The 17,218-nt window shown below is 36.5% G+C and overlaps 1 long non-coding RNA gene across 1 annotated transcript in view; it reads right to left on the bottom strand.

Annotated features, from left to right (window-relative positions):
- Positions 1–17,218, bottom strand: part of LOC141580775 (uncharacterized) — a 352,628-nt gene that overhangs the window by 52,750 nt on the left and 282,660 nt on the right. The gene's annotated exons all lie outside the window — the stretch shown is intronic.

The raw sequence follows: 17,218 nt of genomic DNA, 5'->3' as shown, positions 1-17,218 counted from the left end.
AGGCTTCAGTGCAGTGGAGCGATTTTGGCTCACTGCAACCTCTGCCTCCCAAGTTTAAGTGTTTCTTCTGCCTCAGCCGACCGAGTAGCTGGGATTACAGGCATGTGCCACCACGACCAGCTAATTTTTGTATTTTTGTAGAAACATGTTTTCACCATGTTGGCCAGGCTGGTCTCAAACTTTCTGACTTGAAGTGATCCATCTGCCTCGGCCTCCGAAAGTACTTAGATGACAGGCATGAGACACCATGCCTGGCAAGTCCTTATTTGTCTATGCACAAAAATAAGTTCAGTCTCTTCTTTATTTATAATCCTTCTAATATTTTATCATAGCTGTCGTATCTCCTTTTCTCAGGCTCAGACATCCCTGCTCTTTCAATTGTTTCTTGTGTAACATGGTTTCAAGAAATATTATCACCAACTGATCTCTTCCAGAAAAGTCTGGTTTGGATCTAATTCAGTCTTCATATTGAGTCCACCCACTGGCTCTATCAAGTACCACTATATTCCCTTTTGATCCTGGTTTCCCAATTCCTTGATTTGTCCCATAGAGCACATTAGAGTTATCTCATGAAGCAGATAAAGAGCTCGATGTGCTACCTCATTAGCTATGATAATGGCTGCTGTTTCATGTACACCTAGGAAAGCTATAAAATTTAGCAGAGATCAAAGCAAATTCCTGCTTCTGAGTTCACAACTCTTAACTGTAAAAATACAAAATTGGGAGAACTAGCTTAACAAAACACATGATAAAAAGCAACATCTATAGTTCATTTACATATAATATGATGGAGTTCAGAAACTAGCATTTATCTAGTACCAACAACACCCAAAACACTGTATTTCATGCTTTGCTTTCTACAATCTTTGTAGAAAGGTATTGCTGTTCCATATTACATATAAAAACTTCTGGAATCATGCTGGTTTCAGCTCTAACATGTAATGAGCATGGACATCACCACAATCATCATTACAATAATAAAATACCTGAACAAACTGCAAATCAATGGCTTCTCTTGGACCCATCAAAGAACTGAGGTCTCGGGGAAAACCACCACGCTAAAACTGAAGAGATGGGTGAATACAGAGATTCAGAAATTCACAGCTAAGAACAGCTTATGTGGAGCCATAAACTGACAGAAACATTTAAGAAATAACTTTGACAAATTGCTGAGGGCAGAGTGTGGATTGTCTGGAAAGTGAGAACTTCCTGGGGATAGGGGTGGTTGCAGTCTTAGTGAGTTTACTTTCGGGAACCTCACCAAGTTCTCAGATATTGGATGCTATATTTTCAAGATGATTTATGTGATAAGCAAATGAATCAATGAGAACTAGACAAGTTCTCTGAATTTATTACACCCAACAATGCAACGGATAGCCGTGCCAAAGACTTACCGCCTCATTTCAAGAATGCATCTGTGTCACCATGATTCAAGGATATCCAAGAACTCTGAGTAGCTATATGGGAGCCATCAGCTCAGGTTCCTACTCTTTCGGGCCTGCTACCCTCTTTCTGAACCTTGTAAAACAAGGTCAATGCTTTGGAGGGTCATGAAAAAATAAGGCATTTCTGAGGGCTTTAAATTCATTTTGACAAGCCACCAAAACCTTGTGGTGCTATCATGCGAATATTTAAAAATGATAACCTTAGGACTGTGACCTTATTAATTCTAGAGTTCTCAGAATATAACAAACTCTGTCTAGACCTAACCTGGGAGACACTTAGGATAAGACAGCCAGTGAAGAATGCCATGTTGTCAGAGAATGATGCAGGCTAGGTGGGCACCTCTAAGGCTTGAGGAAAGAAAATAGGTTATTTGGAAAAAAATTTTTTTAATTTAACAAAAATTCAGCTAGTTGACATGATTGGTATTGATTTTTCTTTCCTTGTTTTTCCTCTGAGTTTTGGTTCTTTTTTTAAAGGTTGATCCTATTCTAGTGTTAAGCATTCTTTTTGCTTTATTTTCTATATTTCCCTATCTTTTAAATAGCTTCTTTTAAATTTCTAGTTTCTTTGTCTTAAAGTAGTCAATTTTCCCCCAGTAGATAGGCAGGGTATATGTCATTCTGTCTATCTCACCTATTAATGAAAGAGATAGGATAAGAACTGTAGGGTCAAGATAGGTAGCTAACAATAATGAGATAATGAAATTTCTCAAAGACAGAACAAGACGAAGATATGCTGATCAAACATCTTCCTGAAGGAACAAAGCCTCCAGTGATCAGCTGATCCTTTCCATCTTTCCAGGTATTGTGTCTCTTCATCTCTACCAAGTGAAATAGGTTATTTTAGAGAGAACCAAAATTAGAAAGTGATGGTATAGTCAGGGAGGGTTCTTTTTTTTTTTTTTTTTTTTTTCATGTAAGCCTTATTTGTAATGTCTTCACATGACTACTATAAGAATAATAATATTGGATTTAGACTGCTGGAATGACCATACCAGGGCTCTAAATAAATTAAACGGGAAAATTAAATAGAGTTTTACTTATTGAAAAATATAGGAGAAGGTCAATGCAGTCAGAACACATGGCAGAGATATTCCTGGAAGCATTTGAACTTCCAGGAATGGCAGGCATGCAAACCCTACATTTTCACTGGAAATGCACAGCTGTAGATGTTACCATTCTAAGTGAACAAGGTTCATGACAGGTTTTCTGGTGTCCCCCACTTTCCAAAAGGCCAGATCCATAATGCACATAGGCTAGCCTGGATTTCACCAAGGATTAGCCCATTTGAGATAGTGCACCTCATCAATCTTGGAATCATGCCATCAATACATGAATGAATAACAGAGCACAGTACATTTTACTCAGCATAATCACAGTTCACGTTTATTACCTTCAGCCTTTTTTCTGCCAATACAGCTTACTATAAGTACAACTTGCAGCACTGTACAGTGGAAGAAGAACAAGGGTCAATCACCTATGCAGTTCATACAGTCCTGCCATCAGAACCACCTGACAGCAGTTCTCAAGGCCTATCCTGAATTTAGAATTGTCTGTTCCTTTTTACCAAGTGCCAATTGTTTATACTTGTATTTCCATGATACGCCCACAGGCAAGAAGAAACTAATATATTCCCTTAAGATTCTGAGTCAGACCAGACTTTGTCTTTCTGAATGTCACCCTAGAAACCCACAGAAGCATGCTACTGAAAAATGAATCCTGGTTCTCCTAAAAATCCATTAAACATTCAAAACAGAATACTCCTGAGAACCCTAGGAAAGTTGGCATAAACATATTTAGGGCTACACACAGTTCACTGAACATATGTTCTTTCCACAAGAAAACCAAGCTCAACAAAACCCTATTTCTCCTATTTGTGCCCAAGAAAATATATCTACATATATATCTACCTCGACATACATCTACATGTATATAGTTACCTTACAGGAAGTCACATACACAGACATACATATAACATGTATGTGTCATACTTACATAACTATAACATGTTACTTATGTGTATTATACTTTTCATTATGATACCTAGGTGTATTAGTCTGTTCTCACATTACTATGAAGACCTACCTTAAAGTGGGTGATTTATAAAGAAAAGCAGTTTAATTAACTCACAGTTCCACTAACTGTACAGAAAGCATGGCTGGGGAGGCCTCAGAAAACTTAAAATCAAAGTGGCAAAAAGGAAAAGTATTAGAGAAAGTTATAGAAAATAGTCATAAACCTTCTTGGAAGGCCAATATGTCTGCATAGTTTCAGTAGAAACTTCAGCTGAAGGCAGCTTAAATCCCCTTTATGTTTACTTAATAAGAAAAGCAAATAGCTAGGTTATGTGGGGCAGTTTATCTGAATAAGCTGGGGTCTGTGTGATGGACCCCAGCAACTGATCTACTAGAGCAGGCATCCCCAAACTACGGCCCGCGGGCCACATGCAGCCTCCTGAGGCCATTTATCCGGCCCCCTGCTGCACTTCAGGAAGGGGCACCTCTTTCATTGGTGGTCAGAGGAGCACAGTATGTGGTGGCCCTCCAATGGTCTGAGGGACAGTGAACTGGCCCCCTGTGTAAAAAGTTTGGGGATGCCTGTACTAGAGGTTCTCCATGAGGGCTCTGTCCCTGCAGCAGACTTCAGCCTGGACATCCAGGCATTTACATATATCTGCTGAAATAGAGTTGGAGGCTTCCCAGGCTCACCTCCATTATGCACCTACAGGCTTAACACCACATAAAAGCTACCAAGGCTTATGGCTTGCACCCTCTGAAGCAGCAGCCTGAGATATATCTCAGACCCTTTTTAGCCACAGCTGGATCTGAAGCAGATGGGACACACAGAACAGTGTCTCAAAGTTGCACAGGGCAGCCAGATCCTGGGCCCAGCCCAGTAAACCATTCTTCCCTCCTAGGCCTCTAAGCCTGTGAGGAGAGGGACTGACATGAAGATCTTTGTTATTAACATTCAACCCCTTTTATGCAAATTTCTGAAGCCAGCTTTAATTCCTCCCCAGAAAATAGGTTTTTCTTTTCTACCACATGATCAGGCCACAAATTTTCCAAAATTTTATGCTCTGCTCCCTTTTAAACATAAATCTAAGTTCCCATTTCAGATCATCTCCTTTTGCTAAATCATGCATAGTTTTAACTTCATGCCTAATTTTTAGTTCATTTTTTTGTTTCACTTCTACAATTTTTCCCTCCTACATTGTATTTTAATTTTTGGTGTTATTATTTATATTTCTAGTTCTTTTTGGTTCTTTGTCAAATATATTTTCTCATTCTTTATTGTTGTATGTCCCATTCACATAACTGTAAGCTTATCTTTCATTTCTTTAAACGTGACAAGCATAGGCATTTTATAATTCGTACCTGAAAATTGTATTATCTGAAGACTTTGAAGGTCTTTTTCTGCTGGTTTTTGAACATAGTACTTTGTTTTCCTGTGTTTGGGAAACATTTGAGGCTTATGATCCTTTAAAAACTACTTTTGCTTCTTCCAATTACCTGGGAAATATTAATCAACATCACTTTTCATTTAATTAAAAGTTTTAGGTTTCAAAGGTAACATAAATGTAAGAAGCCAAAGTGCTTGAAGTCAAGGTGGTGTTTCCAGATGTTTGCTAATATTTCCCCCTTCATCTCAGTCCCATATTTTGTGCTAGCTGACTTCTCTTGTAGTCCCACTTGAGTGTAGCAGAGAAGATTATTTCTGTATCACTGTTATGTATACTTTAGCTTTATAAAGTAAAGACTTCATAGTATTAGGTTGATGCAAAAGTAATCACCAACCTAATAGATCACATACCTTAGATAGGCTTTGGATACTTTTTCCCCCAGACCTTGAGAGTTCTCCAAAATGCAGCCCAACTTATCAAGCCCAGTAAATACCCTTAAGCCTTTTTTGTTTGTTTGTTTGTTTCTCTGGATCTCTGCCTTTGATTTCTTTTTTCAACCTGAGAATTCCTTGCTTTTCTGCAACCCTTCAGTTTATTTAAGGTCATTAATATTTATTCAGGATTGTTCTTTCTCCAGTAGATGTCTATTCAGGTTCCTAATCCACAATATTACTAGAAATGAATGTCATAAATAGATTTCTAAATTATTTTAAACTCTGTAATTCTACCATTCTATGTTTTCATTTGGATTATTTTTTTTCTATCACACTTGCCTAAACCAGGCAAGTAGAAAATTAAAGTCAGTTTGACAAGCAAAATGAAAGTTTTTGAAGTATTTAATAGAACCTATGCATCTAAACATTCCACTATTCCTCATGACATTTGACTCAACTATGACTTTGCATCACATACTCTTGCTGAATATTTTCTGAATATGCACTGTATAAATTACTTGAAATGTCTCCTTTTTCAGACTCCTTTGCTAATTAATTACACTAATTTTTTTTACTGTATTTATCTTTCTCTTAATGATCTTCTAAGGTGATTACTCATGATATATTCTGACCTGATCTCATTTGTAAGGCCATACAACTTCCAAGAGTCTATTTTTATGTCTTTTTCAGTCTTTCCTCTAATAACTCCTAAAATCTGCTTGTCATAGATGTGACTTTAAAATCCTCATAACTTCTTCCTCCATGGATTCATAGACTGATTGATTCACTCAATTACTGTTGACTGGGGAATTTAAAAGCACACGTCTATGTTTGCAGAACCACTAAATTATGTGAGACGGGTATTCTTTTAGGTATTAAGACTGATCGATCCAGCTGTGTTCCAGTGGATACTTTGCATAAAAAACCAAAGTAGCAGAAATCTGAAGTTTGAAGAACATTTCACCTAAATCCTATAATCACATCCAATGCTAGGCATATATCAGTAATGATCAGCAAGTCAATGGTTCACTTAAGGAAACTTGGTCCAGGGCAAACATTCAGATGTCCTCAAATTATATCAATATGAATACCCCGCTCAAAATGGAAAGTAACAGAAATGATTTACAAAGACATTTGTGTAAATATCTATTCCATGCCATCTTTGATTTAAATGCCACATTCATTCATTGGAAAAAAAAAAATGTTCCTTAATATTGTCTTTTTGTGCTCTGCTTTCAGAAGCAAGGATTAACACACCTACTCTAGCAAGAGGCATGTTTTTTCCATATCAGAATCAATGATCTTCTATGCCTCAGGAAGTCAGGATTCTTTGATATCTTCCTGAAAAAGCTCTAAAAAGGTAGGATTGCTAATTTGTGGAGGTTCTTGCAGACCGCCTTCAAATTCCAGATAAAAATGTCTTCTTGTAGACCATGAGGCAGAAAGAAGGAAATGAGGGAAGTCAGACAGATACTTAAGACCAAAATTTTGACCTTTCCTAGTTACTTTTCTTGATCTTTTGTTAACTTAATAATCTACCAACAAAATGGGGAAAAAGAATTGTCTGGCCACTGGAATCATTTGCCCAAAGGTAAACAGAAAAACAGTATTTGGTCAACAGGGCTGTAGGCATCTGAACTGGTCTGTTAGTACAAAACTGGTTCATCTCAAAGGCCTAACCTGCAAAGGAACATATTATTTAAAGAATGAATTTAAAATACAATCTGAGGTTAGAGTGGAGGCTGGACCACAGAAAACCATTAGCTTTGTTAGACCAAAGAAACTGAGCATCCAGGGGCAACAGAAATGGGGCTGAGTAAATATATAACTTGGCTCATCCTGCATCTCAGGATTGAGAAGTCCCTATGAAGTTGATGCTCAGCAAACCAGCCTAATTAAATACTTTAAATCTGCTTTCAAAGCCAACCTGTTTGAGTAGATCTGCTACTTGCCTGAAAACCACCCATTTTCTTCAGTTTGCTTTTTTTCGTGGTACCCAGAGACCAAACTCTGCCCTTACAGATTGAGTCAACCATTTTCAAGACTTTTGCAGTTTTCCAGTATTCTGCGTTCACATTTTTGACACAGGGTCCATAAATATCACTGTTAAGACCAAACATCAGCTTCTTAATTACAAGAAGAATACACACAAAAAAAATGCTTATATTTCCCATGCATTCAAATATAAAGATATGCCAGAAAATATCAGGACCATAAATTTGATAAAACAGCTACTTTTAGAATAACATTCATATTAAATAGCAATGCATTGTTATTTATTTTCTTCCCTAAATGGAAATCAAGCTAAGAAGAATTATGCTTTGGTAGGATTTTCAGCATTTTCATCTCAATGTTTAAGAGTAGAAAGCCAGTTTCCAAGGAGTTTTAAAAATACCTTTATTGTAAATACTTCATTTCTCAGATTAAAGCTCTACTTACTTTTTCTTGCATTTGCATTCTTACTGACATTAGAGTTGAAGAAGTAATATATGCCTAGTATGAGACATTAATCCTCATGTAATAGAGATCCATGAAGATAAAATTTATCTTGATAAAGTTCACAGCCTCATCTGCCAGATTTTGGAACTGCTTACTGCAACCACATGCATCTCTCTTTCTTCTTAGGATTTCCGTAATGGTTTTGATGAATGGGAAGCTGAATGGGAGCCTCCTTACAAAATGGTGTTTGTAAAACACTGGGGAATCTTAATCTTAATTCCTAAATAATACTTATAGAAATTTAAAATGTATTCTTCCTTGCACTCATTTTCTGATGTTTCTCATAAGACTCTTTGCGTAAAAGACCTATGATTCTTATACTAGCTTTTGAAATGTCATTTTAAGTTCCTACTCTGTTTGTAAACTTAGGTATAGAAGTTATCCTAGGGCTGCTGTATCAAAGTACTACAAATGTGGTGGCTGAAGACAACAGAAATGTATTGTCCCACAGTTTTAGAGGCCAGAAATCCAAAATCAAAGTGTTGACAAGGTTGTTTCATTCTGGAAGCTCTGAGGGAGAATCTGTTCTGTGTCTCTCTCTTAGTTTCTGGTGGTTGCTGGCAACGTTTGGTGTGCCTTGGTTTTTGGGTGAATCACTTTCAATTTCTGTCTGTGTCTTTATGTTGCCTTCTCACTGAGTGTCAATGTCTAAATTTATCTCTTCTTATAAGGACAACAGTCATTGGATTAGGATCTACCTGAATGCAATATGAATGTGTCTTACCTTGACTACATCTGCAAAGACTCAATTTCCTAAGGTCACATTCTATAGTTTCTAATGGATGTGAATTTTGGGAGGATACTATTCAAGTCAGTTTACCAGACAAAACCAATCTTACTTTCAGAAACAAAGGATTAAGAAGAGAATTCAGACAGTTAGAAGACTCATAACTAAACACCAATCTCTTGCCCTGTATTCAGAAGCTGCCTTACTCTTAAGGATTTTTGGAGCTTGTCTTCTGTTCTACTTTCAAATGCAAACATCTACCCAAACACTCTTTTCAAATCACTTCAATTCTTTATTCTTTCCTCATTTTTTTAAACATTTCTCCCTCCGTTTTAGGAGTTTCTAAATCCATAACTCTCCTTCACCCAATCTCCCAAAATGACAACAAAGAAAACCATTTTATAGCTCTTCGTATAGCATGTGATAAAAGCTAGAGGAACTTCAGTGCAAATGGGGTGCTTGCCATTTTATGATATTGATTTTATACACACATATGTGTATTTGTTTGTTTTCCTCCTTTGTCACTTTTAAACTTATTTTATTCATGGAATAGATTTTGGAGAAAAATCTTCAAGGATCATGCCAGCAAAAACCCGGCCAAATTTAAGATTAAGATTGCATCAGGCTATATTTTAATACACCTGTGAATTGTCTAGCACAGCTCCCAGAAGCATAAAATACTCTTTGTCAGGAAAAATAAGTTATTTTATTATACATTTGGTGTAACTAGCCATAGTCAAAGACTTTTCAACACAAACTGAAATCAGCAAGCAATTTTATTTTAGTTTTCTGTTGTTTCCGTATACCAAGTTAGTTTCTTTCTTACCTGTGGTCCCTTCGTTCATCTGTAGATGTATTAACCCTGTAACTCATATCCACAGGAAACATTCTATAGCACTTCACTCACATAGACACCAATAATACACCACTGCAGCATCCTCTCTGTAACAATTATTTTCTGAATCACTTATTTAAAAGGGTTTGCACTAGTGAAACCAACTTTCCCGTGGCTATTACATGACGCATGTTTTAGAACATTTGCTTTTTAGAACAATATAGCTTAAAAGAGGTAAATGGATTCTTTTTAGAATAATTGATACTGATTTTGCTTTTTATATCTCATCTCTAGACTATGCAATTTATTTCTTCTTTCCCAGCATTGAAACAACTTCCAGCACTCACATTTACATATTTTTATACACAACACCATTTAGTAATCAAGTATTCTAAGAAGCTAGTTTACTGAAGCATAAAATGGCTATATAAACACAGATCTGTGACCTGTAACATTCAATTTCAAATCTTTTATTCAGAAATAATGTCCTAACAGGTAACTCAAGATTGAATTGTGTGCATTCAGAAATATCAAACATGTAAAGTGAATCTAAGAAGGTTCATTCATTCTGCATTATAAGGGAAAATAACAGCTTAAGTATCTTTTCAAATAAATCTTTATTCCTAAATTTGGTCTTTAGAATTATTTTAATTTATTATTATCATCATTATCATTATTTTGAGATAGGGTCTCATTCTGCCACCCAGGTTGGAGTTCAGTGGTGAGATCTGGGCTCACTTAAACCTCCTCCTGGGCTCAAGCAATCCTCCTACCTTCAGCCTCTTGACTAGTGTGCACCACCAAGCCCAGCTAATTTTTGTACCTTTGTTTAAAATGGGGTTTCATCATGTTGCCCAGGCTGGTCTTGTACTTTTGAGCTGAAGTGATCAGCACATCTCAATCTTCCAAAGTGATGGAATTACAGGTGTCAGTCACTCTGCCCAACCAATTTTTTTTAATTGATACATAATTGTACATGGATGTGGGGTACATGGTAATGTTTCTATATATACAATAAACAGTGGTATAAACTAAAAATAAAATCCTAAGCCTCAACCAACTAAACGGACCCCCCCTTGGCCAAGAGGACCCCAGAAAAAAACCTAAAACCCGAATTCTTGGCCATGATGGGAAGGGAAGTGGGATATGCCTGGTTATACTCCCTCCCTTTTGGAGTTTAGGCACACAACTGTTCAGCACGAACATTAAAATAGAGACCATAAAACTAAAAATAACAGTCTCTTAATTATAAATAAGACCTAAGGCCATGCAAGACAAGGGTCAAATCACAACTGCAGACCATCAATTTGGCTCCGTGGCATCCTTTATCTTTTTAAAAATAATTTCAACTTTTATTTTAGATTCATTGTGTTAATTTGTTTATGATATTGGCCCCATGCAAAGGACATGATTTTCTTCTTTTTTATGGCTGTGTAGTATTCCATGGCATATATGTACCATATTTTCTTCATCCCATCCACTGCTGATGGGCACCTAGGTTGATTCCATGTCTCTGCTATTTTGCACAGGACTATGATGAACATGAGTGGATGTTTCTTTTTGGTAGAATCATATATTTTCCTTTGGGTATGTAACCAGCAATGGGATTGCTAGTACAAATGGTAGTTCTGTTTTACGTTTGTGAAAGGAAATTAAATCTTGGGACCCCAAACTCATTAAGCCAAAGGGAAAAGTAAAGCTGGGAACTCGGACACACATCACTGCCTCCCCCTTTCAGTTCCTAAATAAGATGGGTACAATGAAAAGCTACAGGCTTCCTTCATATTTTTCCCACATGGAAATTCCTACTGAGTTGTAAGATCTTTACCCTGTTTCTGTTCATGTTTCACTATGGCAATGTAAATTGATAGCTTATATTTACAAGTACAGTCACCCCCACTGCCCACCAGGCACAAATGCATATCTGACTGAACCCTTGCCCCATTTTTCTATGTTATGTAAAAATGCAGATTCCCTGCATTTTTCATCTGTCCCATTTGTTAGTGCAATCTTTTTTTAAACAATGCAGATTCACTGAGCCAGACAAAGGCATGAATGACTATTTTTCCCTGTTCCCCCCTCACATGAAAATTGTGTATTTCTCCATACCACACCCTTTCCCTTTAAATCTGGAGCCCTCAAAATCATCTTCAAAGAAAGGCATAGACCTGTCTCCTGGGTATACATCCTTAACTCTGGCATATAAAACTCCTAAAATAATTGAGACTTTTCTTGTCATTTTTCTCAATTGACAAGTTGTTTGAGAAATTTTCAAACTGCTTTTCACAGTGACTGAACTAGTTTGTGTTTCCAGTAATATTGTATAAGTGTTCCCTTTTTTACCACAACCTCACCTGCATCTGTTGTTTGACTTTTTAATAATTGCCATCCTGACTGCTGTGAGATGGTATCTCACTGTAGTTTTGATTTGCATGTCACTGATGATTAGTGATATTGAGTATTTTTCTCATGTTCATTGGCTGCTTGTATGTCTTCTTTTGGCAAATATCTGTTCATGTGTTCATGTCTTTTGCTTTTCAATGCTCTGTTTTGTTGTGTTTTGATTTTTGCTTGTTGAATTGTTTAAGCTCCTTGTAGACTGTGGATATCAGACCTATCTTTCACCATATACAAAAAACTAACTCAAGAAGGAGTAAAGATTTAAATATAAGACCTCAAACTGTAAGAATCTTAGAAGAAGACCTAGGAAACCCCATGCTGGATACCGGCCTTCAGAAACAAAATTATTACCAAGTCCTTAAAAGCAATTGCAACAAAACAAAAATTGACAAATGGGACCTAAACAAATGAAAGAGCTCTTGCATAGCAAAATAAACTATCAACAGAGTAAGCAGGAAACTTTGGAAATGTAAGAAAATATTCACAAACTATGTATCCAACAAAGGTCTAATATCTAATATTCAGCATCCTTATCTTAATCTAAAACATTCCTTTCTGCTGGCTCCAAATTTTAGAATCTTGCTCCTTTAACCTATTGCAAAGCTCCCACTTCAAGACATCCAGCAATTTGAGGCCATTCCAACATGTACCTTCCACATATTGATTTTGGTCTTTTTCTATAACTCCTGCCTCCCTAAAATGTGTAAAACCAACTGTAGCCCAACCACCTTGGGACTACTTATTCAAGACTCTCTGGGGTTTCTCTAGGCCATAGTCACTCATACTGGCTTGGAAGAAGCCTCTTTAAAATATTTCACAGAGTTTGGTGTTTCCATTAACAGTGGTCAGATCAAGATAATTAGCATATCCATCATCTCAAATATTTACCATTTTGTGTTAGGAACATTCAATATCCTCTCTTCTAGCTACTTGAAAACACGTATCTTTAGATTTCAAAAAAATAATTTCTTACATTAGAGCAAACAGTAGAATGTTAAAGAAAAAAACATTAGGCATGCATTCTGAAATTAACAAAATGTTTTTCATGTCGATTTATTTAATCTTGCTTGCAGGTCTAAAGAAATATAGGCTTAAATTAACTGAACATATAGTCCATACAAGCGTATGTAGGGTCAAATTGTCATTAAATCATGAGGTTTATATTTTGCGGTCCTTCGGCCCTGTTGCAAGTACAGAGTACCCTCCTATCATCCCTCCTTACTTTCATAATGCCCAGGATGCTGAGAACACTAGACTTGGCACATTTCTATTTTCTACGACCAAAATAAAGGTTACCTGCCCGTCGCCATAAACCCCTGTTTGCTTTAAAGAAATTGATAGTTCAGTTTTTAATACAAAGTTTATAAACCAAGATTATTCAACATATTTTACATAACATGTAAGTATTTTTAGAGGTTTCCAAAGCCTCAATTGACTCCAAAATTATTGTGTCCTGTGAAAATCCCAGGCAGCAAGGTACGGCTAGCAGCAAGATGCCCCAAGACAAGGAATCTTAGGACGTGCCTCTGTACTGGATGCGTGAAGGAGGGCTTGCATGTTTGTCACACGTATTATTTCCATATGTTCTTAGTCAGGTCAACGCAAACAATTCACCCACTTCCAGAATATTCTTTCATATATCTGTAATAGAAACTATGCTACTCATCCACTTACCCAACCCCTTGCCTCCTCAGACTGTGGACTAAGGGCTAAACCAAATACTTTCAAAAGTAAATGTCTCATTGGCTGTTAGGAAGTGAGCGTTATATAGTCTATGGGTCAGAATTAGGCATACAGGTATTGATCGATTTACAACCTATGCAACTTACGACCATTCGACTTTATGACCACAATCTCTAGCCACGACTGCTCCGTGTCTGGCACCGCAAACGTTGCCCAGCTGAGCATACGACAGGGCAGACCAGCTTCCAGCAGCACTACCATCTCCACGTGCACCATTTCAACTGTTACCCCAGACTCGGTACAGCAATTTGTGTTTTGTGTCTTGGATATTTTTCATCAAACCCCCCCCAAGATGTCTACCAAGAGGAAACTGTCTTTGTCTATGCCTCAGCTTGCCAAGAAGGAAAGAAAAGCCATCGATCTCGACACGAAAATGAAGGATTGAACGGATGGTGCACGATGTGTTTCATCAGTATCGTGAAATTTATGAAGAAAAAAAGAAACATACAATTCAGACAAAGCTCACCATGTTTACGAAAAAACCAACTCCAGTAACCCCAACTGCTGCCTCAGATGATGACATCAACGATCCACAGCCAAGCACCAGTGGCCAATAAAATGTTTCATACATGTTTATATATTTTGATATGTTTTGCAATTGGGAAATTGTTTCCTATGGTATTTTTTACACCTTTATTTTGTATTTTTGTATGCATATGTATTTTGTACTTTTGTATGTTTTGCAAATATTAAACCAGTTGTACTGGTAATGCAGTGTTTTACTTAAACCTGACGAATGTATAAATAAGAAACAAAATGGTGTAGAGATGATACAAATGGCATAAAATGAACAAAGAAAATTATGATATATAACAATAATGAAAGATAATTATGATAAAATATGACTTAAAGATTTTTATAACATCATTTCACAGTACTGTACATATAGCCTACTCAACTTACGACCAAATTGTGTTATGACTGGTCTGTCTGAACCAATCGTGGTCCTAAGTCGAGCATTAGCTTTATATTTAAATGCCAGCAATTCATGCATCGTACCATTTATAAGGTAGAGGGAAAGAACTGCAAATCAAAGAAACTAGTACTGCTGTGCACAATAAAATAAAATACAATTTTTATTGTGAGAGTCATCTAAAAGGTTGGTGTGGGGATTAACTGAGATAATATAAGCAAAATGCACTCAGCCCAAAAGTGTTCAATAAGACGATTACTATCATCAAAAAACAGTTACTGCTACGTAATTGAAAAAATAAAGAAGCATGTGACTGACACATTCCAAAAGAGATAAATCAGACTATGTGCACCCTGCGTACTTCTAGAGAAACTGGGTAACCAAAGTGAGTCTCTAAAGACCCTTTTACTTGTCCAATGTATATTAATGGTAAATTCCTAGCAATGAATGTAGGGTCAAAAGAAGCATGCATCTGCTAATCACTTTTAAAAGATGCTGCTGAAGTGTTCTCCAAAGAAATTACACCAATTTTCACTGCCAATGGAATGCATAAATATATCTGAAACCCCACATTGTAAATATATTTATAATTACTTTATATATGCATTGTATTAAGTATAATTATATTGCAATTAAGCTATGTTATATCATATATAGCATGTTTTATTTATATTAAATATTATAACTATAAATATTGTTATAATTTTTGCCAATATAATGGGTACGGAATTACCTTGTTATGATTTTAATTTTTTAATTGTATTTGAGGGAGCTCATTTTCTCATCAGCTGTCTGTTCCAGTTTGGTAGAATGATCACAACCCTCCCCTCCCCACTTGAAATAAAGAGGCCTAGAGAGAGGAAGAGGATACATTTGGGGTAGCCAGGGTTTGTGATTAGGCAACTATATCTTTCCTTGGTGGAAAGGAGAGACCCCTCTTGCTATTTTGATTGTGTTGAAGCCAAAAGAGGTGACTGGGATGCCGCTCCCTGCCTGGGTGGTTGCTGGACCATAGCCTGTACTCTTTGGTGGAAAAGGCAGAGATAACACCCGGCTGGCCCTCCACCACTACAGGCAGCTTCTGGAATTAACCAAGTCAAGCCTGTTCTAATGGACATAATAACAAGAATTTAAATTTAGTTACTAAAACTGATTTTTAAAATTATAAAATTAGACTGAAATGTCTATCTTGTGGTGAAGAAATTTTGACAAAGCAAATAGACATTTAATTTTTGAAAATAAACATTTCTCATTCCTTAAGACTCCAATGTTTTGCCTATGCATGAGTATATTTGCATATCTATATATGTATAAACATGTGAAACTGTGTTTCCATAAATGTATCAGTGATATCCTAAATGAACAGGGCATTTGTTTAATACAGCTCAGTTTCTTCGTTCATTCGAAAATCATCTTTATTATCGCATGCAGTTCTGTATTTGCTATTCTGACAGCACGCACAGCCTTCCTAGAAACATCTAATTGCTGCCTCACTAGCACAAGTTTCAACCCGAAATCAAAAGCTCCAAAGTTCCTTTGAAGCCTTGCTGGAAGTCAGACAGTACACACTGAATGTATGTGTTTTAAAATTCTGGAATACTTTTATACCAATTGGGAAATATCTGCTGTTTAAATTTTCTGTCTGTCTTGTCCATCCCACCCACAACAACCCTGTGATTCCCGAGAACTTTCTCATAATCCGCCAAACAATGTGTTAATGCCTGCTCTCATAACAAGGCCTTGTGATGCTATTGCTGGTGTGTGTTCCAATTATTCATACTGTTGAGCATTTTAAGTATCAGTGACCTCATTGATAGAGTATATACAGCATAATCTAGATCAGGCTTGTCCAACCCATGGCCATTGGGTCGCATGTGGCCAAGGGTGGCTTTGAATGCAGCCCAACACAAATTTGTAAACCTCCTTAAAAGCTAATGCTACTTTTTTGTGATTAAAAAAAAATCTCATCAGGTATCATTAGTGTATTTTACATGTGGCCCAAGACAATTCTTCTTCTTCTGATATTGCCCACAGAATTTAAAATATTAGACACCCCTGGTTCTAGATTATTAGAAATAAGCATTCAGATGAACAAAGAGCTCTTCATGTTCTAGCTTACACTTCCAAACCAAAAGTTACTTCCAAGTTAAGAAGTTTATCAAAATCTCTCCTTCAAATAACTATCTACAGTTAAACAATTGTTTTAAGGTGTTACCGTTCTGAAAGAAAACTACTTTCACTGAACTGATCTTTAGCCAGATTTGGTGTTCATTACAAAATTTACAGTCTTATTCATTCAAATATGGTAACTGAAACTTTAGGTTCCCATGGCAACTTGATCACTTCAGTAGAAAATTTTTCTTTCTTTTTTTTTTTTTTTAACTTACAAGTATGCCTGTTCTGTAACAGTTCCATTTAGCTTATCATTTCAGTTATTTTCAAACTAGATATCCACCTTTGGGAATTCACATAATCTGATACATCCCAAGGTGGCTATTTATAAATACATGAGAAACATCATCCTAACATCATCAAGTACTGAGAAAATGATCTTGCATTATGTCTTTCTGAGGAGAAGCATCATCTTTCTCTCCATAGCATGGAGAATAAAATACTTGGCTCCTAAACTCAGATCCAGTTTAATTGGTTACACTGAAGCCATCTGAGGTCCTCCTTAAAACAGAGTCCCAGGCTTCACTCCAATAATGGAATTGGAATATTCAAGAGTGGATGTAAGAAATCTGAATTTTTAAGAAGTATTCTGTATGATGCTCACACCCAGCCAGTCTAGAAAATTAATAACCTATTAATTAATAAAT

The sequence above is a fragment of the Saimiri boliviensis genome, chromosome 13 (genome assembly GCF_048565385.1).
Source record: "Saimiri boliviensis isolate mSaiBol1 chromosome 13, mSaiBol1.pri, whole genome shotgun sequence".
Classification (NCBI taxonomy): domain Eukaryota; kingdom Metazoa; phylum Chordata; class Mammalia; order Primates; family Cebidae; genus Saimiri; species Saimiri boliviensis.
This window is presented reverse-complemented; position numbering and strand designations above follow the sequence as displayed.